Source organism: Lolium rigidum, chromosome 3 (assembly GCF_022539505.1).
Source record: "Lolium rigidum isolate FL_2022 chromosome 3, APGP_CSIRO_Lrig_0.1, whole genome shotgun sequence".
Classification (NCBI taxonomy): domain Eukaryota; kingdom Viridiplantae; phylum Streptophyta; class Magnoliopsida; order Poales; family Poaceae; genus Lolium; species Lolium rigidum.
The window spans coordinates 259,026,355-259,051,454 of NC_061510.1; positions in this window are offsets into that span (position 1 = coordinate 259,026,355).

Here is a 25,100-nt window from a genome sequence, read left to right on the forward strand (position 1 = left end):
ATACCATCCGAGATTAGCTGTTTACCATTCATTGACATTGATTTTTATGGCAATGGTATCAGTAGCTTTAAGTCAGAGCTTGAGATATTAGGTGTTCTTGTAAGATTCAAACAGAACTACCAGGTCATTGTGGATAATTTTAAGCTTCCGACAGGTTCAGTTACATCTGGTGCTGCTATTATGCTGCTCAAGTGTATTCGATATGCCGATTCATGCAGAAAATTGGTGAAAGGACTGAAGAAGCGTCCATGGTTGAAGACCAATGCTGGTTTCAGAGCTCCCCGTGAAACTTTTCTCCTTGATTCCGAGTGGAAATGCCTCGTTAAGTTCGCAGATGTAGTTCCATTGCTTGATTTGTCTTTGGAACAAGCAAGCAATGCTATAATTTCTCATCTGAAGCAGCTCTTGTCAGCATGTTCCATTACAAAGGAAATCAGGCTTGCCCTAATCTCGTGCTACAAGGATCTGAGTGAGAACAAAACATTTCCTGCCAATATTCTTAAATTTATGCATACTGAGAAGTGGCTGCATACTTCACATGGATTTAGGACACCAGATAAATGTGCTCTCTTTGATTGCTCATGGGAGCCTGTCATTCCAGTTGCAAGTCTACCATTCATCGATGACAGTGACTTAATCCATGGCACGGGCAAGAATATCTATAGCTACAAGAAGGAGCTGAAGGCTTTGGGTGTTGCTGTAGATCTTAACCATGGAGCAGATATTCTCTTGTCAAGTTTAGCTATTGATGAGACACATGAAATGCCTATCCCGAATGGTTTACACCCTTGTCTATCTCTGAACTCGACTCTCGTGGCTTTGCTTAAATGCATGCAACCAAGTGCTCATCCAAGAAAGTTTGCAGAAGAAATTAGAAAGATGCAGATCAAAACAACTCTTGGATACCGGTATGCAGATGGATGTATCCTATATGATTCAACTTGGTCTTCCTATTTCCACATGGAAGATGGTCCTTTCATCGATGTATCATTCCATGGCCCTGATATACTGTCATATAGGACAGAACTCAAGATGATCGGAGTTGTCTTGGATGTTGGCTCTGGATGCTCTCTAATGGCACTGAATCTTAAAAGCTTCTCTAGAACGGACACTATATCTAGAATATACAGATACTTCGCTGCATTCAAATGGGAACCTAAAAAGAAAGGTGAAAATTGGATATGGATACCGAAGGGGAGAAGCAGTGGCCAGTGGGTGCGTCCTGGTGATTGCGTTCTTCATGACAGGAGTGGCTTATTCAGTGTGCGTTTTAATGTCTTGGACAATTACTATGAAAAAGATTTGTTTCTCTTCTTCTCCACAGCCTTTCATGTCAGGCACAGCCCAAGAGTTTTGGATCACTGCATTCTTTGGCGCTCATGGGAGTGCACATCCTTTGAGTTGAGACCAGCTAGTTGTTGTTCCTTCTGGGAGTTCATCGGTAGTCATTGGAATACAACGACTGCAAATCTCCTGTCAGGATCTGTCACAAGAGTTCCTGTTCTTGTCAATGACAAGATCGTCCTCCGGGAGGTCGAAGATGTGTTTGTTCCGGACGATCTCCTCCTGAAGCACTTGTTTGATCAGTTCTCTTCAAACCCAATGTTCGTCTGGTACCCAACAGGTCTGTCATTTGTTTCTCGTGCTAAGATGGACATTATCTACCAGAGTTTAGGTGTCCGGTCAATATCCAAGGCCGTCATTAAGGATGAATCTTTCCTTCCAAACTTGAGTTCTTGTCAAGTAGTCGAGACAACTGATGCCATTGTAACTCCTGGATTTCTTAGAATTATCCTTGCTTTCCTGGCTAACCCGGTCCTTGAGATTGCTTCAGAGAAGAGGCATCAGATGGTCTCTTGTCTGCCCGGCACAAAGGTTCTTGAGATGATAGAACCTATTACTGTGAGCTACAAAGTAGAACTGCTATCTTCGGGAAGAACGGTATCAGTTAAAGTTCGTAGGATGTTTAGGTGGGAGAGGGAGGACCGCAAGCTGTACATTCAGAAATCTGTTGGGTTGCTTGGAAGGACAGCTAAGATGGAGATGGCGACATGCTTTGCAGAGGAAATGTCTCAGCGACTGCTCTATGATAGAGTTGATCTCATTTCTTCGCTCACTGAGCTTCTCAAGATTGGTTTCCTTGTTGATTTTGAGGGGGGTGAGGTTGAGTTCCTGCTCAGGAGCAAGAACCTCCAGCTCTTTCCAGAGGATGTGGATTTTCTTCTCGATGCATTTCCTGCAAGGGGCTTGGAGGTTCTGGGCCAAATTTCATCAGTTTATTTCATCTTCCAGTTTACCGATTCATTCCTATCTGACAATGCCAACCATTCTTTGTATTTTCAGGATGACCTATGCTGTTGACTATGCTGCTTGTTTGATGTTGTTGAAATTCCAGCAGGCACCAACAATAATTCTAGGTAAGGACAGTCAATTGATCAAGAGTTCACTTAAATAGTGCTGCCTAAAACTTGGTTATATTCTTTGCTTGTTATATTTTCTTCCAAATTTCTGTGACATTGCATATATAAATTCCTTATTTATAATATCTCAGACCAATTCATGTTGTCCTGCTCTTGTTCGCAGGTTCTCGCAACTGTTTCATCGAGAAAAGAACAACATGTCCTTATTTTCCAATCAATTCATTCCTGGTCTCTTGTCTTCTCTGTGTTGTTCAGATATGCCACAGGGATATGCATTCCTTTACTTCTGATTTCGGTCTATTACATGTTCAGTGTTCATTGGTATATTGGCTCCAGAAACTATGTTCCCTGACTTGAAAATCAGTTGAAAAGCGTCAAGTTGTCCTCCTGTGGAACATTCACCTAATTCGCCTGTCCTTGGAGATTAATCAGCTGCAGGAAATGCAATTAGTAGGCAAGAAAGGTGTGTAGTCCGTCGCGACAATAAACCTCTCTTTTGCTTGAGCTGGTTCTTGAACTGCGCATGCAAATTGTGAACGAACAATTCTGATCAGTAAACAGAGGTATCAGGTTCCGGTTTATGTTAATCATGGCCTCTTAAATTCAAAGATGTGATCTATTCGAACATGGTTTCTTGTAAGTATTTGTTTGGCTTCGACAAACACATTTTCCCAGCTCTTGATTACCTAGCTAATTACTGAATCATTAACTATTTATCAACTAACTATACTCGTGTTTCTATCTCTCACTTTGCTAATTATTATATCCTGGTGAGTATAGGGGTGGAAAATTGTTGTGGATATTCTGGAATATCCAATACTTGCATTCTAAAAACTGAAAATGGATGTGGCAATATCCGCATCCGAATTAAAATGAAAATATATTTGAAAAATACTCTAGGCTTAATTTTTAAATACAAGTAAATGTGGTATTGGATATTTAACCAAATGTGAACATAAACGTGGATATATACATATTTGAATAAAATTATCTTAGACAATATAATTAATTCTATACAAAAGTGGTCATTTTTTTGTGAGTGATCAAACCTAGAGACTATCATGCATCAAAGTAGTATATTTATATTTATATGAGTGTATGGCTGATACTATAGCACACGAGTCAATTATTTTGTCTCACGTAATTACTGACTTATTTACCTTACCTAATTTGGTGCTAAGTTTCAAGATACTTTATGCGTTTTGAGTCGAGTAAACATCACATCTTCATTCATATTTGAGTATCGTCGTGAAGGACAGTTATTGTGAATAAGTATTGTACTAGTATAAAAATATTTCGTGAGGGAATTACTATCATAGTATCCTGGGTAAAAATAACAAAATTGAAATGCCCCTTGTCCATATACTATTCACACTATATTTTCCATATGTTTGATTTTTTTTTTGACCTGAAGTCCATGCAAATCATTTCTTGCCCAAACATTTCTATATGAGAGTACTTGATCATCTTTGGTTTCTAGGAGGAATCGATCTTTTTTCAAAATTTGAAATTGCTACAAATTTTGGAGTTTATGGGGGTGCTTTTGCACCCATGTGCTCCCGTCCGACATAGACGACTGTGCATCACCAACTTGACACATCTTCAAGCGGCAAACAACGCACGCTCTACAAACCGGATGATACAAGACTTGCCTTTCTCAACATCCAACCACAAGGAGGAGATGAAGCACATGGTTTCAGGAATGCGTCACGAACCAAGCAAGACACCAGTGTAGCTCAACATCGACTCCAAGGAAACCTAGACGTACCTCCCCTCTTGAGTGGCTAGAGGAGTGAGCGAGTAGAAGGTAGGAGCTAGACGGACTCACGGATGATGTCAACCAAGTAACGTCCGTCATGTCGTACATTGCACCCCGGAAGCCCAAGCCATGGGTAGCAGCCATCACATTACCCCTAGGCTCCAAATGTCAGATCGGTCTCTTCCCATATAGCCTAGATGACGTCTTTAAGAAGATAAAGACACCATGGAACCGCCGCCGCCTGGTCCGGTGGACCAGACCTAGGGTTTCCCCTGGCATCCAAGAGGAGGAAGGCACGGTGAAAACCATGAACAAGCCTCTAGGGAGGAAATGACGTCTGCATGCGTTGTTGTTAGCTTCGATTGCCGCAGAGCAGGACTTTCTCCTCGGCCATCCACCGAGATTATGAAGCTGCCAGAGCAGGCTGAGTGGACCGGATATGGGGGATAGAGATGGAAGTAGCCGACTTGAGGCCCCACCGCAAAGAGGAAAGGAACACCGACGTAGGAGAAGAGCGTCGACCACCACTGGCATCACAATTAGCCAACATGGGCTCGGAGGAGGAGGGCCACCGTACTAGCTGGTATCGTGTGCCACATCACTACCACGGACGCTATACCAAAGATAAGGTATCTCATGTTGCCGTCATGCGCCACAGCTGCAACCCATCTAGGCCCAGATCATCACGGAAAAAGATGGGGGCTGTCTTGCTAGTTCATTCTAGCGCAGGCATCCGTCTACCAGTTGTACGTCGGTTTGTTCCATCCCACGGTCTGGCACTGCTGGTTTGCCCGCCGAAATTCTTTTTCTCGAAACTTCGTTAAATTTGCACTTGGTCAAATATGATTCTTCTTTGGCTTCTTGTGTTTGTGATATGTACACTTACCCCATGCTATCCTTCTATTTGCTTATTCACAGATGGAAGTACAATGATGATGACAATTTTGAGCAGCAACTTGATGAAGGGGCAAAGAAGCGCAAGTTTGATAGGCCTCTTGGGTGTCCCACCATGAGTCGCATCTCGGGGGGGGGGGGGCAAGGCAGCTCAACAGGGAACTACTGTACTACTGGCAGGAAGCCCGCTAGCAAGAACAGGACTGTCGCCACCAACAGGAAGAAAGGGAAGGCTGACCTCATACCAAGTGAGGAAGAGGATTCCCAAGGAAGACATCTATAATATGGGCACCACAAAGTGGAGAGTGATGAGGCGTGAGAACTCCTATCGCCTGAGGGAACAGACTTAAAAGGGAGGGGACAAACTTTTCTAGACTGAATTGCAGCATGCCTTTTGGCAGGATTTCTATGACGACCCCACCCATATGAAGAGTGGTAATATTGTGCTTCCCAAGGTCCTCAATGTCTCCTACCACAACCTCTATGCAACCACTAACTTTTGCTTCATTAATGAAGAACTACCGAACATGGATCTCCTTGATGAAGAACTACAATCCTATGATTGTTTGCCAGTTCCGTGCCATCGTCTTTTTCCATGATGATCCAGCTTACACTATCACTTGGATGACGGAGACTGTGCCTCGTTCCGCTACCTTTGAAGTTTTCAGTGAGGCCCTTGGTTATGGTTGTGGTAGGGCCAAATGTTTAAAGGTACATTCCGAGGGGCCTATGCTCATTAGTCATATTGCTTTTGCTTATCCTCCCGGTCCTCATCAGGACTCTTCAAGGATTTCCGGCATGTACTTACTATCACTCCTTGGCCAAGATCTTCCAGGAGAACCTCATTCAGAAGGTGGGGGATGAAGCTAGTTGCCGCAACTATCACATCAACCTATTTTACTATTATCACCCGAATAACTTGAGGAAAATCTATGGGTGTGACTTTATCTTCAAGGAGTTGAAGAGGTCTGTTGAGAAGCGCATGACTCCTAACTATTGCCGGTACATTCAGTGTCTCATCACTCATGCGGTGCCTGCAAATGAGATCCCTCACAATTAGCGCACAAAGATGGACTTGATCACTATGTCTCTCCATGGTCAATATCTTGATGTTCCCGAGATGATGCCTAGATACGAGGGCATGACCAAGAACCGACATGACCCTCACTATGCCAGTGGTGCCTCTAGCTCTCGCCGTGGTCATCCTAGCGGCGACTCCGGTCCCATTGCAAGAGTTGCCAAATTTCTAAAGATCTGTGGAATGTGTGCAAGGACACCAATGATGTGAACCGCAAGGCTCTGGAGGTTGCTCAGGACACTAGGAGGAGGCACAATGCCTTCCTCCAAGAGCATGGTGAAGTTGTTACACCTGGTGGCCCTGGGATGGCTGAGGTGCTTGCTGTCAAGCTTTTGATGCCACCATGTGAGGATGCAATGTTCCAAGGATACCCCTTCACTTTGGTCCTCCTCACACTCCTCGTAATAGGACTTCAGCTGCTAATGATATTGCCTCTGAAGCTAGCTTGGGATATGATGATTCCAATGATCATGGTGGTGATTCCTGTGAAGATGAAGAGTCCGAATGAGTTGCTCAGCGTTGCCACGACCGGGACTTGTTTTATGGGGCTTGAGCGCTAGTCTTGTGTTTCGATGCCAAAGGGAAGAATAGAATATAGTCTATTATGATGATGGGTGACATAGGCATCCCCAATGGGCCTGCCGAAGATGGTATCCGGGGTTTACTGAAGGCCCACAAGTCGAAGAATATGAAGTTCGGAAGCCCAGTTAGTATTAAGGAAAGTTAGAGTTGTATTAGGAAATATAGAGACTTGTAACTTTACGGGTTGAACTCAGAGAGTCTCCCGGAATTTGTAATCTTGTGTAACACGGTACCCTCGGCTCCGCCTCCTATATAAGGGGGAGTCAAGGGACAAAGAGAGGATCGAATCCATTGTCAACATAACCCTAGTTTCTTAATCGTCGAGTACTTTTCGGCTGAAACCTTCGAGATCTACTTGCCCTCTACTTCCAACCAAACCCTAGTCTACAATACGTAGGCATTGACAAGTTAATCCCTTGTCAATTGGCGCCGACCGTGGGGATTAGAGGCGACAAGGAGCTGATCTCGATGGCACGTTCAAGATCGTTGACTTCGTCGGTAGCAAGCAACGCGATGGATCGAGGTAAACAGATCAAAACTGATCTAGTCGATTTTGTTCCTCACCCGCCCTCCCGTTTGGATGCATATGCGTATCTGGAGGAGCCCATGGAGATGACGTTCGGGAAGTTCCGATTCTGTGTCGAGAAGAAAGGATCGTATCGTCTCGAAGTTCCGATCTCGTCGTGATTATTGGCGGTCGATTCCGATTGTTCGGATTCAACGACATCAATAAAGTCAGGCGAAGAGGACGTCCCGTCGCCACGCTTCATCAACACTATGGCAAGCGAAAAGCTCGCCAAGATCTTCAGCGACATGTCCTTCGAGTCGTCTGCGGACTCTGATATAAGCAGCGACTCAAACAGCCTCGACAGCTTCAATTTCATCGACAGATCTGTTGCTGTTGGAGAGGTCTTCACCAATCTATATGATGGTGTCACCAATCCTGACAAAAATCAAAGTTCAAAATATCATCAGATCTATGCAATTGGAGAAACAAACCGAGCAGAGCCGGAGACGTCAGAGGCTTTCGACGATGCGGGAAACCCATATGTCGATCCCGCTGATCTCAGGCGAGGTTTAGGCACTAAATATGTTGGACCTACACCGCGTCTAAGGGTTCAACTCCCACAAGAAGCGTGGGACAGAGCCGCAAGAGCCATGGATGGTACAGAACCAATGACCACAACTGCTACGGCAGAAGAATTGCAAGCTTACCAATACAGACTCGCTCGCTTTGGCAGAGAATTAGAAAAACAGACATCTGCCTTGAATAGAAGAAGGGAGGCGGCTTCCGCGTCAAGCAGGAGAAGGGCAGATCTAAGCCGATATTCAAGAACTTCGGGATATAGTCACAGAGAAGCTCGAAGGAGAGCAAGATCTCGGCTGCAAAATATACCTGAAGCAGAGAGAGAATTTAGTTCAAAACCTCGACATGTCTTTTATGTCAATCGACACAAGGGGAAATATTATCCCCAAAACACCGGAAGCTGGATACATGGCAACGCAAGCTTTCATCCTCGCGTCCAGGCCACCTCCTGGGGATCCGAGAGAAGCGTTGTATAACATGGCCATGGCAGGAGTTGGAGCCATGGGAACAGCATTCACAACTACACCTCCCGAAGGAGCTGCAAGGCAAAATAGTCCGCGACCTACTGCAGCAGTGCAGGATCCCCCGAGAGCGAGTGGAGCAAGAGATTCAGCGACTCAGGCAAGGGTGGATAGAGCGCGACAAGACAGAAGAGAATATTGGCATTCACCAGAAGTTGATGAGGAAGATATGTGTGGACTCCCGTGTTTCACGAGACGAGTCCGAAAAACACGAGTCCCGTCAGGGTTTAAGTTACCCGACAATTTCAAAAAATTTGATGGTCTACAGGATCCCGAGGATTGGCTAGTTGATTACCTCGAGACAGTGAAATTGATAGGTGGAACCAGGGCAACAGCAATGCAGAGCATCCAAGTGCACTTGAGTGGAGCAGCACGATCATGGATAAAGAAGCTACCTCCGGGGTCCATCGACAGTTGGGATAGTTTCGAGGACGTTTTCGTGAAGAATTTCCGATCCACATGCAAAAAACCCGCGTCACTAGAAGAGTTGAGGGCTTGTAGGCAGAAGTATGATGAACCAATGAGAAAATACATCCAGAGGTGGAATATCATCAAAAACTCGGCAGAGAACATATCTGACGAGAGGGCAATAGATGCGTTTGTGGCAGGAATTCGATGGAGAGATTTTGTCGAAGACTTGGGGAGAACCAATGCAAGGACGATATCAGCATTAATGGAAATAGCGAACAGGTGGGCAGATGGAGAAGATGCTGTTCACAACAAGCGGAATAGGTCGCCAGAGGAGGACCACAGTCGAAACTTCCAAAATAGACGACGATTCTCTCGACAGTTCTCGAGTTATGATGCTCCTGGCCAAATATCGGCTGGTTTCCGAGGAAATACTGGAGGAAACAGTCGAGATAATTATCAAAGGAGTAGCGAGCAGCGAGGCGACAACAGAGATGATTCTCGTAACAATAGACAAACTAGTGGACCAAGGTTCCAGAGACCATATGTATCTCCCGAAGATATGATGAATGGACCGTGTCAGATGCACTTTTATCTTGATAATAACGGGAAGAGACAGTCAGGACATCTGCAGAAGGACTGTCGAAATTTTCAAGCAATGTTGAGATTTGCAGGGCAAGCTAATGCTCAAGCAACGAATAGAAACCCCCAGGGGCCAAGGAGTGAGATCCACCTTCCACCTCCTCCCGCAATTACGGAGGAAAATCGACACCAACTTAGAATAGCGGCAACACCACAACCACCTCCATATATCGACCCCAACGCCAACGGCGCGGTCTCGATGATTCAGAAAGCTAGGCCATCCAGCATGGCCCAGAAAGTAATCTCGCGTCAAGTATTTATGGCAGAAAAGATGCCTCCACCAACAATTGAGTACCTGAATTGGTCAGGACAGGACATCGGCTTCACAATAGCGGACCACCCGCAGCAAGTTCCTCGACCAGGGCAATCAGCACTCATTTTACCAGCGGTGATCGCAGGATTCGACGTTTCGCGAGTATTCATAGACGGAGGCAGCAGTTTAAACCTTATGTATGCAGATACACTAAGGAAGATGAACATATCCCTGGCGAACTTAAAACCAACTGACACACGTTTCCATGGAATCACACCAGATAAGCCAAGTTATCCGCTCGGAAAAATCAATCTCGATGTTCAGTTCGGAACTCGAGAAAACTACAGGATAGAGAGATTGGAGTTCGAAGTCGTGGATTTCCCGTCACAGTATCACGCTTTATTGGGGCGACCAGCGTATGCCAGGTTTATGGCGGTACCACACTATACATACTTGCTATGGAGGCTCCCTGGACCTAAGGGACCAATTACAGTAAAAGGCAGTTTTGCACTAGCTGATAAATACGACAAGGACTTTCATCGACTGTCAGAAACTTTCGGGATGCAGGCGGAATACATGGCGTCAAGGCTAACAACGGATTATGATGTATTGCCAGATACAGGGAGGCCACTCAGGGAACCAACCTTCGACACTACTAAGGATTCTAAGGAGGTCCAGATTCATCCGACAGATCCCAAGAAAACGACATCCATCGCAACAAACATGGATCTCGCATAGGAAAGCGCGCTCGTCGAGTTCCTCCGTGAGCGCTGGGAAATCTTCGCATGGTGTCCAGCTGACATGCGAGGAGTACCCAGGGAACTTGCCGAGCACCACCTCAATTTGGATCCAGTGGCGAAACCAATCAAACAACCCTTGCGGCGTTTTTCGGAGCCAAACCGCAAGTCTATGCTGTCAGAAATCAATCGACTCAGAGAAGCTGGCTTCATCAAAGAACTGCATACGGAGGCTACATGGGTAGCTAACCCAGTACTGGTCCCGAAGAAAAACACGAAGGTCCTTCACATGTGCGTCGACTTCACGTGTCTCAATAAACATTGTCCAAATGATCACTTTCCCCTCCCGAGGATCGATCAAATTATCGACTCCACGGCAGGATGTGAACGTCTTTCCTTCTTGGATGCATATTCTGGTTATAACCAGATCAGACTAAAAGAAGACGACGAGGTCAAAACAACTTTTATAACACCTTATGGTGTGTTCTGCTATAAAACATTGCCTTTTGGTCTGAAAAACGCGGGAGCAACATATCAGCGGATGATGCAAAAGTGTCTTGCAACATAGATTGGTAAAAACGTACAAGTATATATTGACGATGTCGTCATAACAACAAATAAGGGGTCAACTTTGATCGAGGATCTGAAGGAAACTTTCGACAACCTTGACAAGTTCTGCCTTAAGTTGAACCCGACAAAGTGCTCCTTTGGTGTTCCTGCGGGAGAACTTCTCGGGTTCCTAGTTTCAGCAAGAGGGATCGAGGCCAATCCAGAGAAAATCCAAGCCATCGTAACAATGAGGAAGCCAACAAAGTTGAAAGAAATACAACAGTTGACTGGGCGAGTCGCAGCTTTGAGCAGATTCGTCGCTAGGCTAGGAGAAAAGGCATTGCCATTCTACGCGTTGATCAAGCAAGGAGAGAAGTTTCAATGGAACAAAGAAGCGGATAAAGCTTTCGAGGATCTCAAGCGCACAATCTCGACACCACCAATCTTGGTGGCGCCCAAGGAGAAGGAACCTCTCCTGTTGTATATCGCAGCCACACCTCAAGTGGTTAGCACAGTGCTTGTGGTTGAAAGAGAAGAAGAAGGAAAACTCCATGGAGTGCAACGGCCGGAATATTTCGTCAGCGAAGTTTTATCGCCTTCCAAACAACGGTACCCGCAGTACCAGAAGCTAGCATATGGGGTGTTTACAACAGCAAGAAAACTGCGACACTATTTTTCGGCGCATCCGATAATAGTAGTTAATGAGGCGCCTTTGTCCAATATATTAAACAATCCAGAGGCTACGGGTCGTGTCTCCCTTTGGGGAATAGAGCTTTCCCCTCGGGACATCACATATGAAAAAAGAAAGGCAATAAAGTCGCAAATATTACCAGATTTTATTGCAGAATGGATGGAGTTACAAAATACGGGACCCCTGGATTTATCGAGAACTTGGACTATGAACTTCGATGGGTCCAAGAGATTGGAGGGGGCTGGAGCAGGCGTGATATTGATATCACCACAAGGCGACAAGTTGAAGTATGTTTTACGGATGATGTTTCCAAACACGTCTAACAACGAGGCAGAATACGAAGCTCTTATACATGGGATGAAGATGGCAAAGGCTTGTGGCGCAACTCGATTAAAAATCTTTGGCGACTCGCAATTGGTGGCTCAACAAGTCATGAATCAATGCGACGCAGTCAATGATAGTATGATAGCATACAAGGAGGTGTATAATGAGCTCGAGAAGCTGTTTGACGGGTGCGAGGTAAATCATATCAGCAGGCTAAGCAATGATGAAGCCGATGTTCTTGCAAACATTGGGTCGCAATGTCTCGCAATACCACCCGGTGTGTTCTCGGAAGAGATATCTGAGAGATCAACCAAGGCGAAGAAACAGCAGAAGAAGGAGAAGGAAGAGAAACCCTCGGGGGCTAAAGAAATACCATCGGGAGAAGAGGATGAACCTGAGGTAGTAATGATGATACAGATTCCGTGGATGCAGACGTACATATCATATATTTCGAGAAAGGAACTACCCGATGATCCAGTTGAAGCAAGGCGAGTTATCAGGCGATCCAAAGCCTTTACTGTGGTAAAAGGAGAGCTGTATAAACGAATCATCTCGGGAGTATTACAACGATGTGTCACACCTGAGCAAGGGAGGTTAATTCTGAAGGATGTACACGAAGGAGTGTGCGGACACCACGCAAGTAGTCGAGCTATAGCAGCCAAGGTTTTCAGAGTAGGGTTCTATTGGTTAACAGCAATTGAGGATGCAAAGGACATAGTACGCACTTGTGACGCGTGCCAAAGGTTTGACGCATGCCAATACCGCTGTCATGGCCTTTCGCTCAATGGGGCCTTGATATGGTGGGAAAATTGCACAAGGCTTCGCCAGGAGGATACGAGTATATGCTCGTAGCTGTCGAAAAGTTCACGAAGTGGATAGATGCAAAGCCGATAAATTCACCAGATGCGGCATCAACACTCAAGTTCGTGAAAAGTATCGTTTTTCGGTTTGGAGTCTCTAACAGCATCGTCACGGACAATGGTAGTAATTTCACATCCAATGAATTCAAGGCATACTGCGCAGAGGTAGGCATCAGATTACATTTTGCATCAGTTGCGCACCCGCAGACCAATGGTCAAGTCGAGAAAGCCAACGGTACCATATGTAATGGTATCAAGAAACGCCTGCTAGCACCATTGGAAAAAGCTCGACACACCTGGCCAGAGGAGTTGCCCAGTGTGTTATGGAGTATTCGAACAACACCAAATACAGCGACACAGGAAAGTCCGTTCTTTCTGGTCCATGGAGCTGAGGCCGTGCTGACGATAGAAATAGAACATAACTCTCCAAGAGTAACGGAATATGAGGAAGAAGCTTCAAGAAAAGCTTTGGAGGACGATGTCGATGCACTCGATGAAGCTCGCGACGAAGTACTATCACGAGTCACCAAGTACCAGCAAGACCTGAAAAATTACCACAGTCGACGTTTGCGACCAAGATCCTTCCAAGTAGGCGACTTAGTTCTTCGGCTCACACAAAAAAGCCATGAAAAAGTCGAGTCGTTGTGGCTTGGCCCTTACATCGTCACAGAAATAATCGAAGGAGGAGCGTACAGAATCAAGGACAAGAAGACAGGAGTTGCCGAGCCAAACCCTTGGAACGTGGCGCAACTCAGGCGTTTCTACGCCTAGAGTCGAAATATAGTCTCCCTTGTAAACCTACAATGTACTGAAACGCCCGCGAGTTTTCAGACGCACTCTTTTCCTTTCAGGGCATAGAGTGGGGCTGAAAGGTTTTTAATGAGGCGGGCTCGCGGTGCTGCAATATAATAAAGATATTGATGATCTACATTTTTCTCGTCGACAGACCCGGGGGCTCATAAACAATATATATAACTTTCTGCGCAATACAGTTATTCACCTTGGCATAAAAATAGTCCGCAAAACAAAATAGGTCAACAATACGCCCGGGGGCTTGATGAGAAGAAAAAAGAAAAACATATCAAGCGGCTTTACAAGATAGATTGTGTTTACAACATACAAAATTCGACTACCAAGATAAATTCGACAAGACAAAGAAAAACTATTAATCGCTGCTCAGTATATCATCTATGTTTACTCGTTCATTGTTTGCAGCACCAGTTCTATGTCCAGCATAGCTACCTCTCACGAAGAATTCAGCGTCCATCCGAAGCAGTTCATCCATCATCTCTTTGCTACAGGGGTCACATCATCGTTGATTTTGTCAATGTTCATCTTCCTCTTCGTCAGCTTGGCCTGGCACTTGGCAACAATCCGAGTCATGTCTAACTTCGGGTAGCAGATTTGTATCATAATCATAGCGAATCTCGCTCCGGCAGACAGTTGGGCCCGCACAAATTCATGGATTCGAGGGGCATCCCGAAATTTGTCCATCAGAGCAGGAAGGGTTTCTGGCGTTTTGTTGCGCGGGAACATGGTGTTATAAACTAGGGACAATGTCCTTGTGCAGAAGTCGAGACCTGACTCACGCGATCTTGAAATCTGACGATTTGGCGGGTACGTTCAGGCGTAACCCAAAAATTAGAACTATGCTTCAATGCAAGCTGGAGAAGCACATTGGATCGAGCTTCAACACGTTGATCTTCGGCAGCAGTATCCAAAAAAGAACCTGTTTCAGCGGAAGCATGAGCGAGGAAGAAAAAACAGCAAGAATAAAATCAAGTATGATCAGGTGTACGAAGTATACCTGTCATATCCAAGCTGGAGTCACTCATCTGAAGCATATAATTTTCCCGTGAAAAAGCATCGGCAGCCTCTTTAACTGTGGTTTCCTTCAACGCTACGGCCTCTTGAGCTTGTTGAACAGCAAGTTTTCCCCTCTCAGATGATCTTCGAGACTGTTCCATTATCACGAGAGTTTGTTTTTTCATCGACTGCAGTTGTTGTCGAAGGTCGTCCAAATCTTCATTTTGTGCAGCACTTGAAGAACTTTCAATAAAATCGACAGCGGCGGACTTCTTCGAGAAGGACGCAGCAGGTAATGCATCCGAAGAACGAGGCACCACGGTATAGTTGTCAAAAATCAACTGGAGAGAAATATTTCGATATCAATAATTTGGCAAGATAGCTTTTCATTGATTGGATCAGATATTTACATGGGCATTACAAAAGAGGGTTCATAATGAACCAATGGGGCAGCTGTCGACAAAGCCATTTCAGCGACGTCGACAAGAAGAAAAAAGAACAAAATAAAATACAAGAACAGACATGTCTACTTGACCTCTGGCTTCGTCGAGCTAGGCAAAGGAGTTGGTTTGCATCCAAGGAATGAGAGAATTTTCTTTGAGCCTGGCTTGGCAGCTCTAATCATAGATTGTCATTTTTTCGTCTCCATCTGTCCGACGTCACCAACTTTCGACCAATCAACAACTTGTTGGCTCTCGGCAACCAAAGCAATAGTGCCTTCAACGCCAATCTTCAAGCCCTCTTGCCGAAGACCTAGCCCAAGATCTTCTGCAGGGACGAAGTGATGGGCCAGTTCAGCAAAGGAGTCGGGTTCCTTTTTCTTCCAGAAGAAGTAAGGAAACAGCCGTGACAGTCCCGCCCTAGCGTCAGTAAGGCCCTGGCGTGCCTCGTCTCCATGAATTTCAAGGAGGGAGAGTGCGTCGAGAAGGCGATCACCTTCAGGATTTTCCAGATCATAATCTTGATGCGTTTTCCCTGATGAGGCAAAATTTAGCTTGTCAACAAATGCGCAAAAAAAAGTACGCCCGAAGAAATCAAAGTAGTTGGAGCACTTACTAACAAAGCGTCGGCTCTGTGATTCCAAGCGCGTGATAATTTCTTGTTCGCGAGTAGACTGCTGAGTCAGGTTTTCACTCAAGGCATTTTCCGCATCATGGAGTCTCTTTCGAAGACCCTCGACAGAAGCAGCATCTAATTCAGCCTTCTCGCGAGCTTTTTCACTTTGTTCAAACTTGCGGGCAAGGTCATCAGCACGCTTGTTTGCCTTAGAAAGGGATTCTAGCAAAATAAAGGGTGACATAAGTTACAACAAAATAGAAGAGGCAAATCTACTCGATGAAATGCAGCAAGTAAAGAATACCTTTCAGCTCATTGGCAAGGTCACGGTACCCGATAAATTGGGTACCAAGGCGCACAAATTCCTTCATCAAAGGCTGAAAAATAGCACGGCATAAAAAAGAGAGGTTGAAGAATTGCGACAACAAAAAAGTTGGAAACATTCGACAGCAAAAAGACAGTAAGAAAGGTACTTACATCATCCATACGAGGAGTCGCCGGGCTGTCGGTCATGAGACTTGGCTCTTTTCCTTGATCAGTTTTTGCTCTTTTTGGCGATGACGCACGGGGGCTCACAACAGGACTAGGGTGTCCTATATCCTGTTGAGGAGGCGAGGTTTCGTCTGCTTCAGGACGAGTCTCGGAGATAACTAGAGTCCGAGACGTGCTCGTTCGAGCAGTCACGTCAATAGGAGGATTTTCTTCCTCGTCACCACTATTACATTAAGGAAAAATATAAGGAACAAAGACAGGCAAAATTATCGGATACAAAGGGAAAGTTGATAGAACTTACAAGCTGACAAGGGCATCCTCGTAAGGATTGAAAGGTCTGTCCTCCTCTTGGGGCAAAGTTTCCTCGAGAGGGGACTTGTTAGTCTTTGAGGTGCCTGACTGCGGCATCCTTTCTCTTCCGCTTGTTCCTTGGAGAAACAGCAGAGGGGAGGGAATGCGTGGATTCGGAAGCCTCAGATTCGACTTCTTTTTCAGAGGAAGCCGCAGATTTATGAGAACCTGCAACTTCGCTCTCAGGGCGAGAAGTGCCCTGGGGTTCGTCGGTGACGACAGTCCGTTCTTCGACTTCACCGCCTTCAGGAAGAGGAGGAAGAGAAGCTAGGACTTGGTGTTTCTACAAGGGCAAGATATGGCGACAACAAGATTACACAAAGGATGCCATCAAAAATAGTAATCGCACAAATATTAAAAAAACTCGGAAGGATGGAAATTTACCTTGGGGAGGGCGTTGGTGCCGCTATACGGCTCCACACGACAGGTGGATGGAACGGCATCTTTCTTGCTCAATGAGGAGATTCTTCGGACAAGCTTCTCCAAATCCTTCACCGAAAGATCTTTGGAGAGGCGGTCGACATCTTCCTCGCCACTATATTTCCAGAGGGGGTTCTTGCGAGCCTGCAGAGGCTGGATCCTAATCCTAAGAAAGTATGCTGTAATTTGGATACCAGATAACTCCTTGCCGCGAGTATTCTGGAGCTCGTGGATACGAGACATCAGCGCCTCTGTCGCCTTTATCTCTTCTTCGGTGGCCTCTGCGTCCCAGGAGCGGCGTCGAAGAATTTTGGCATATCCATCGAAGGGGGCGATGTTATACTCCATCGAGTCAGAACTTTCTTCGTGGACGTACAACCATCTTTTGCGCCACCCTTGAACAGAGTCGGGGAATTTGACATCAAAGTATTCGACATCAGGGCGAACGCAAATGAAAACACCGCCTATGTTGTAGGCGATGTTCTGGGAGCCGTTGCGGCGGAGACAGAAGATACGTTTTCATAGAGCCCAATTAGGGTGGACTCCAAGGAAGCATTCGCACAAAGTGATGAAAATAGAGACATGGAGGATGGAATTGGGAGTCAGCTGATGAAGCTGGATCCCATAAACAAAAATCAAACCGCGGAGGAAATCATGGATAGGAGTAGAAAGGCTGCGAATAAGATGGTCAACGAAGCTAACCCGATATTCTATAGGAGGCGTCGGGTAGCTCTCTTCGCTGGGGAAGCGCAGCGTTTCTTTCTTCTTCATCAACCCCAGTTTCTTCATCAGGTTGATGTCCTGATTGGAAATCTTGGATCTTTCCCACTCTGCCGTCCCTAGATCTTGCGCCGCCATCTTGGATTCAGGAGTACTGTTCCTGGTGAGTCTAGTGCGTGGTGGCATCAACAATGGCGTAAGCGGGATTGGGAGTATGGTTGAGCTCAGGAGGTGTTGAGCGCAATGGGGGATTTTTGGAGAGAGAACAGAGGTGCGGCGCGGTGAAGCGGCGAACGAAGGAGGAAGACGACCTTTTATAGGAAGCGTGCGGGTCGACGCACCGTTGGATGGAGCGGTAATGAACTTGATGAATTACACGTGGACTAGAGGGTAAAATTGTATTTTCGCGAGGATGGAACTGGACAGGCGCCACAGTGCACGTGCCAGAAAAAGTGGAGAACGTGTGCCCCCACTTGTGCAAACGTGTCAAACTGCTGCGGATTTTGGGTCCACCAGTCTGGGACATGGGAGAATTCGTGTTTCTTAAATAAAAAGGTTGTGGCTAACGTCAGCATTGATGTCACTTTGGCAGACGAAATTTTCGACAGCAACAAAACAAAGACCGGTCAAAGAATACAAGTGATGATAATTTCGAGAGCCTTTGGTCAAATACAAGTTTTTGATCAAATACTCGGGGGCTACTATTGAAAAAGGAAATTTCGGATATGACAAAATAGAAATGGCGAGAGCCTATGATCAAATGCAAGCATTTGTTCATAGCCTCGGGGGCTACTCCCATCGGGAGCGCTGGTCGCGCACCCGATAAAAATAAAAATTCAAAGAACATATGACAATATAGCGACATCAGGCGTTGAAGTGTTGAGCCTACAACCAAGTACAAGTCCTTGGCTGTAGCCTCGGGGGCTACTCCCATCGGGAACGCTGTTCGCGTGCCCGATGAAATTGAAAAAGTATAATGAGTATATTTCGAGTTATACAAATAACTCATCATATACTCCCATCGGTAAGACAAGATAAGTCATCTGCTGACTCAATAAAATGTGCTATTACAATAGCCGAAAAAGTACTCGACAATATATTCTCAGAGCGCCTAAGTCGCGAATAATCTCTGAATGCCGCAAAACTTTGCGAAGGTAAGACCCCAGATCCGTTCTGAGCGGCGTGGCACCGTCTCTGACGTCGGTTTGCTACTTTTTTCCGTATCAACAGATACGAAGAAAAATCCTAACGGACGCGTTAGGTACCCGATAAAATATGACTGGGACTCGACAGATGGTAAGACCTTAAGCGGCACCTGTCGAGTTAACACCAGTATCCCGAGATCATGTCCAGGGACGTGATTTTGAAGTAGGTTTTTGCGGATTGCCACTAGAGCAGTTAACTAGTACTTGATCCGTCAGATGAACTAGCCCCAACTACCATTATCCCTGTACAATATATAATTGTTTATCTAAAGATATGAGATGGCTTGAAAAAGTTATTTGACGATTATAAAGTTGGAGATTTTCCCTGATTCTTCGATGCAAGCAAAATCTCGGGGGCTACTAACATAGGCATCCCCAATGGGCCTGCCGAAGATGGTATCCGGGGTTTACTGAAGACCCACAAGTCGAAGAATATGAAGTTCGGAAGCCCAGGTAGTATTAAGGAAAGTTAGAGTTGTATTAGGAAATATAGAGACTTGTAACTTTACGGGTTGAACTCAGAGAGTCTCCCGGAATTTGTAATCTTGTGTAACACGGTACCCTCGGCTCCGCCTCCTATATAAGGGGGAGTCGAGGGACAAATAGAGGATCGAATCCATTGTCAACATAACCCTAGTTTCTTAATCGTCGAGTACTTTTCGGCTGAAACCTTCGAGATCTACTTGCCCTCTACTTCCAACCAAACCCTAGTCTACAATACGTAGGCATTGACAAGTTAATCCCTTGTCAATGGGTTCCTTAGTGGGGCTTTCTGGGGTTCACCATATACAAAAGCATTGCTATTTAATTTCATTGTTATTGGCTTGTGCTAGCACTATTTTATTTCGAACCATTTGCTGTAAGTACGTGTGATGGACAAGTTTGTATTAATTCCACTTGAGACTTGGATATCTATCTATGTTATGCAATGCTTGTTATCTCCCTGTGTTTAGATATCCATGCTTATAACTTGTCTATGACATGCTTTGTCCCCTAAAAATATTGGGGAGCTTCTCATATTCATATTTGATGCACTTTGCATTCAAACACAAATTCAACCAAGTGCATACATTATGGGGGGAGCTTACTTAAATCTTATAAGGAAACAAAGTCTCTAAGCTTACTATGATATCTTTTGAGATTCTATCTCGGTTTGTCATCGTTAACCAAAATGGGGGAGATTGAAAGGGTATTTTACCTTATCCGTTATTTTGGCTAATGGTGACATCCTAGCTAGAGTGTGAACTAATGTTATGTATAAGTGATATCACATGTTTTGATTCACAAGTGATGATGGAAGATGGTTAGAGACCCCCCAATTGATATTCAAGAGAAGTGCCACTGTTTTCGTTTCTTTTCCTCTTTACTTATGTTTGAGTCATAGGAAACACCACACTATTAAGAGGGGTGGTCTCGATGAGCTTAATGGGAATATTGTGTGCGGCCTAAACACATCCTATCACCCATATACCATCACACAAAAGATAGGAAAGGAAGTTCGGAGGAGAAAAGGATAGTTTGAAGGTTCTTAGAAAAAACGACGACCAAACCCAAGAATGATCGGCTAGGCGCCGGGTGCCACACGGGTGCCTTCCGAACCACTATATTGGATGCCTTTCGGCTAAGTTCCATAGCCAGCCGGTTGGGTCGGTGCAGGTGCTGACGCTGCCTGACCCACCGGAATGGATCAGCGCACGAGCCAGATCACCAGTTGTGTCGCATGTTTGGTTCGGCAGGATGCCCAACGCTTTGGCATGCCGTTTCAGCAGCAGGACAGCCCCGCTGTTATGGGCACTAGTTGGTCCGGCGAGAGCTCCGGTGATGCCGACTTTCTGCTAGACCGATTTGTTGTGAATTTTCCAAAACAACTAGTTTTTCCCCATAGCTATAAATACACCTTCTTCCAGTTTGAGAAGGTTAGTTCAACCATTCATATTGTCCTTGTGCTCTCTCTCACATCATTATTGAAACACCATTTCTTGTGGATCTCCCATTCTACGCAACCAAAGTCAAATCCCTTTGGTAAAAAGTAAGACGAGATCCCGATGTACGATCCCACCGAGACAAACTTTTTCCCCCTTGATTTCATCGAGCAAGGTTTTTACTATTGGGTTTATGGAAAACCCTAGGCGGCTAGGGTCACTCGGAAGCATCCTAGTTGTGGATTTTCTCCAGGAAGAAGATTGTGAGGGTTTAGAGACTACCTTAAAGTCTACCGTAAGTGAGTGAGCTATTTCTTCGTGGGATTGGATCTAAATAAGAATGTGAGCCTTCGTGGTGTTGGGAAATCTTCGTGGGATCTCACACCTCCTCAATGTGACGTACCTTCCTCACAAGGTAGGGAACACAGGAATACATCTTCGTCTCCGCGTGTTTCGGTTATTCCTAACCGATCTCTTTACTCGTGTTGTTTACATTTGTGATAGCCTCCATATTTGAAGTACCTTATATCATCATATAGTTTGCCTCACCTAGTTTGCATGAGGCACACTTACTATTCTGCAAAGCCTAAAATTGCAAGAGATTTTGTAAAAAAAATTGTAGAACCTATTCACCCCTCTCGAGCTTAGCATCTCTATCAATTCAACTGGCCACGCCGTGGAGCCCTGTCGCTGCAGCCCTGGTCGCGGGCTTGCATGACGGCCGAGAGCAGCACGCCACAAGAGTCCCACCTCCTTCGTCGGCTCTGACAGAGGCGAGGTGGTGGTGGTGGTGTATGTGGGGGTGGGGGGTGGGAGGGAGGAAGCGGGTAGCAGCTGACTGGATCTAGGGTTGGGGAAGAAAGGAGAATTATTATAATAGGTTGTCTCTTAAGAGCGAGAGAACACTATCAAACCAGTGATGTTTAGCCCTAAAATCCAAAATAAATGCAAATGCATACTACACATGAATTTATCTGTAATATTTCAAAAGTCTGCTCGGTGAGACCAAAATGTGATATGTCAATTAATTCGAATCATGCGATTTTTTCCTAGTTCCCACTTTTTGTCAACATAATGAGAAACCACATTAATGTAGTCCTTAGCCAAGTCACTGCAGATATCAGATGTTAAATAAAAATTTCATGTAGTAAATTTTCTTTTATTTTCTGAATACTAGTTTTGTATAACTGTTTCATATCCCTAGTTGTATTTTTTCCTAGGAACCGGAACAAATTTATGATTATTAGCAATTTGAGTATATTCGGCGAAAGTGGGAGAGGCTCACCAAAATATATTGGTAAATCATTAGCAGCAATTGGATGACAAAAGAGCTTCCTAATCATATTCAAAATTACCCAACAAAGCTTTGGGGGTCTAATGGAGGGTCGTCTTTATCGCCGCCATCTTTCCTTGATGTGGGCCACGATGTGTCTCCTTAGGTGTTTGGTTCCTTTATCGAACTCCCCGGTCAATACATTCTCATACCTTTTGCATAAATCCCTTCACCTCTGAACACCATCCTCCTCCTCCTATGGGTTTTAATCGAACTCAGACCACACATGTGACATGTGAGATTTGGTGACGAAACCTTAACAACGTTGGTGGAGGCATTATTGACACTAGTATAGTTGTGGCACTAGTGGAATGTGTATGAGAAGGTTGTGTATTGTTGGTGAGAGGAGAAAAACTGTGTAGATCGACATCTTTAGGTATTTCAACCCTATAATCATGTAGCGGGAAGGGAGGGGGTGGGAGTGAGGGTAGAATCATATAACAGGAAGGGATGTGGTGGGAGTGGGGGTAGAGTCATATAGAGGGAAGGAAGGGATCAAACCGTGTGGGAAATGAGGGGTTGGGGTGTGCAAACTATTAATAGCAAAAAGATTAGCAAATTTTGGACAATTCTAGCCCTCCAATGTTCAAAATTCAAATTTATAGGGCCAAAATAGCCCACACTCCTCCTCCTCTTGCCGCATGCCCACTTGCCGTGGCGTGAGATCAACCTATTTTGCGTGGAGGGCCGAATGCCGTCACGACCCTTTCATTTGCTTGCCATGTCGAGCCCAAATCCGTGCATGCGGCCAACCCTCGGAACACGGCGCACATGGCCATTTCTACTCTCTACCTTAACGTGCTAGATAAGGGCGATCCTTTACGCCGCCTAAAGCGGTGTCGAAGTGACACACCACATGCAGAAGAGCATCCTGGATCGTGGCGTACCTCCTTCCTTCTTTTTCTTTCCTCCCGAGTTCTTCGTCCCCACTGGTATCCATGCCTCTGCCGACGACCAGTCCGCCTGCTACCGCCACCTACGGCCAGCGGCGCTAGCGCCGCCTCGACGCCTTGCCTCGTCGCCCTCCTTGATCCGCCTCCCACCGCTGGTCCACTACCGCCACGACTGACTCAACCGAACCCTTTCGCACCCCACCCGCACTCTAACCTGCATCCTAACCCTAAGTTTTATTCCTCACCATCACCAGTGATATCGCTGCGTCGTCCCCATCGTCGGTGAGGTTGGTTGCCATCATGTCTTCGTCTTCTCCGGTGGCCATCCCATGTGACGCATAAAGTGTACCTAGACAATGTGTCAATGTAGCAAAGCCGCACGTACATGGAGGCCCATCCTGGCCTGCCTGCCTCAGCCCGCCGACGCATAACCAATATTAGAAAGAAAAGAAAAAATAGGCCGACGCCTGACGCGTGTTCGTCTAGGGCGCGCTTGGTAGCCTGCATTGATTTCTTGCACCACTACACCAGCGAGATGGGCCTCCCTGCGCGTCGCGAACGGGCCATGGGCCATGAAAGGTGGGTCGTTTGGTAGCCTGGGCGGCCTTTTCTGCGACGGAGAGGGAAGCCAGGCCCCATTGTTTGGTTGCCCGTTTACAGTACTTTCTTCCCTGCTCGTGCAACCCACAGCCTGTTTGGTTGCAGATAGCTGAGTGTTGTGGTAGCCCCTTCACTTAGAGTGGTGAGGTTACCTAGTACTGAATAACGACACATTCAGTTCATCACAAAAGATGCTAGTAATACGCAACAACTACTTAGTGGTCGATGCATGACGAGCGAAGCAACTACTCCGGGATGCATCACATGTTCATCACACGAGGGGTTAGTATATACCACCTCAAACAAGTTCATCATTACATGACGGAGATCAGGTTGTAGCAAGTCCTAGCTAATGGAGGGATACAAGATCACCTCCCAAAATCGACAGATCATGACGAAGGAAGCAGAAGCACTAAGCAGGAAACTGATTGCGGAGCTAGGTCCTAAGCCAGCTCCTCCTCTCCGGTTGCTGCAGCTTACGGTACTCGGCATACGCTGCTTCGTTGTATGCAATGAAGTCGATAGCCCTGACCAAGAAGTTAGGTTGGAACAGCTGCGCCTTGCACACAAACCGGAGCGTGAAGATCATCTTCATCTGAGCGTAGTTTGTGATCGGGGTGACGACGTACTGACGGTGCTTCGGGTAGCGCTGCAATTCACAAGGAACAACTGTTAGTGCGACGACATTCACATATATACTTTCAGATCTATGTAGGAACTCAATGAGGATTCGTACCTGGATGTACTCGTCCGCCGTCTCTTCACCACCGCCGTAGAAGCAGCAACCATCTTCGCTCCAGTTCTAGAATGCGATCGGATTTCATCTTCATAATGACGCTCCACTTCGTCCTCCAGTTTCTGATGTGGTTGTACAGCTGAAGAGTGGTGACATGTACGCCAGCGAATGCAAGAACATCCGCGGCTACCTTCTTCATCTGCTGCTCCTTGAATCCCATGTTGAAGTAGACGCTGCTACGGACGAGCTGAACCAACCGGTTCAGCACAAACACTGATAGCTCAGGTTTTCAAACCATGGCTGGTTTTCCTGCAATCAAACATGGCTGAGCATTCATAGTAGGCGCAGACAGATCAGGGGAGCCCAAAGGTATGATTGCCTACATGACAAACACTAGCAGATCAATGAACTACCACTACCACATCGACATCCTTAAGCACTAGCAGATCAATGAACTATCACCACTACTAGTACCACATCCACATCCACATCCTTAAGCAGTACCACATCAATGAACTACCACTACCACATCAATTAATAACGAGATAAGTAAGAGCGGCCTTACAATCAAAGGGGCCACACGCAGCACCGAGGTCGGGGAAGCAGAGGACCCTAGCGAAAATGCAGGCAACACCACTGTCCGAGTGGAAGAGTCAACGGCGACAACGGTCCCCGTCGTAGAGTCAGATGCAACCTGGATAACCTCCACAACCTCTTGCGGCGACGAAGGAATGTCCTACAATGGATTCGTTCAGACCCCC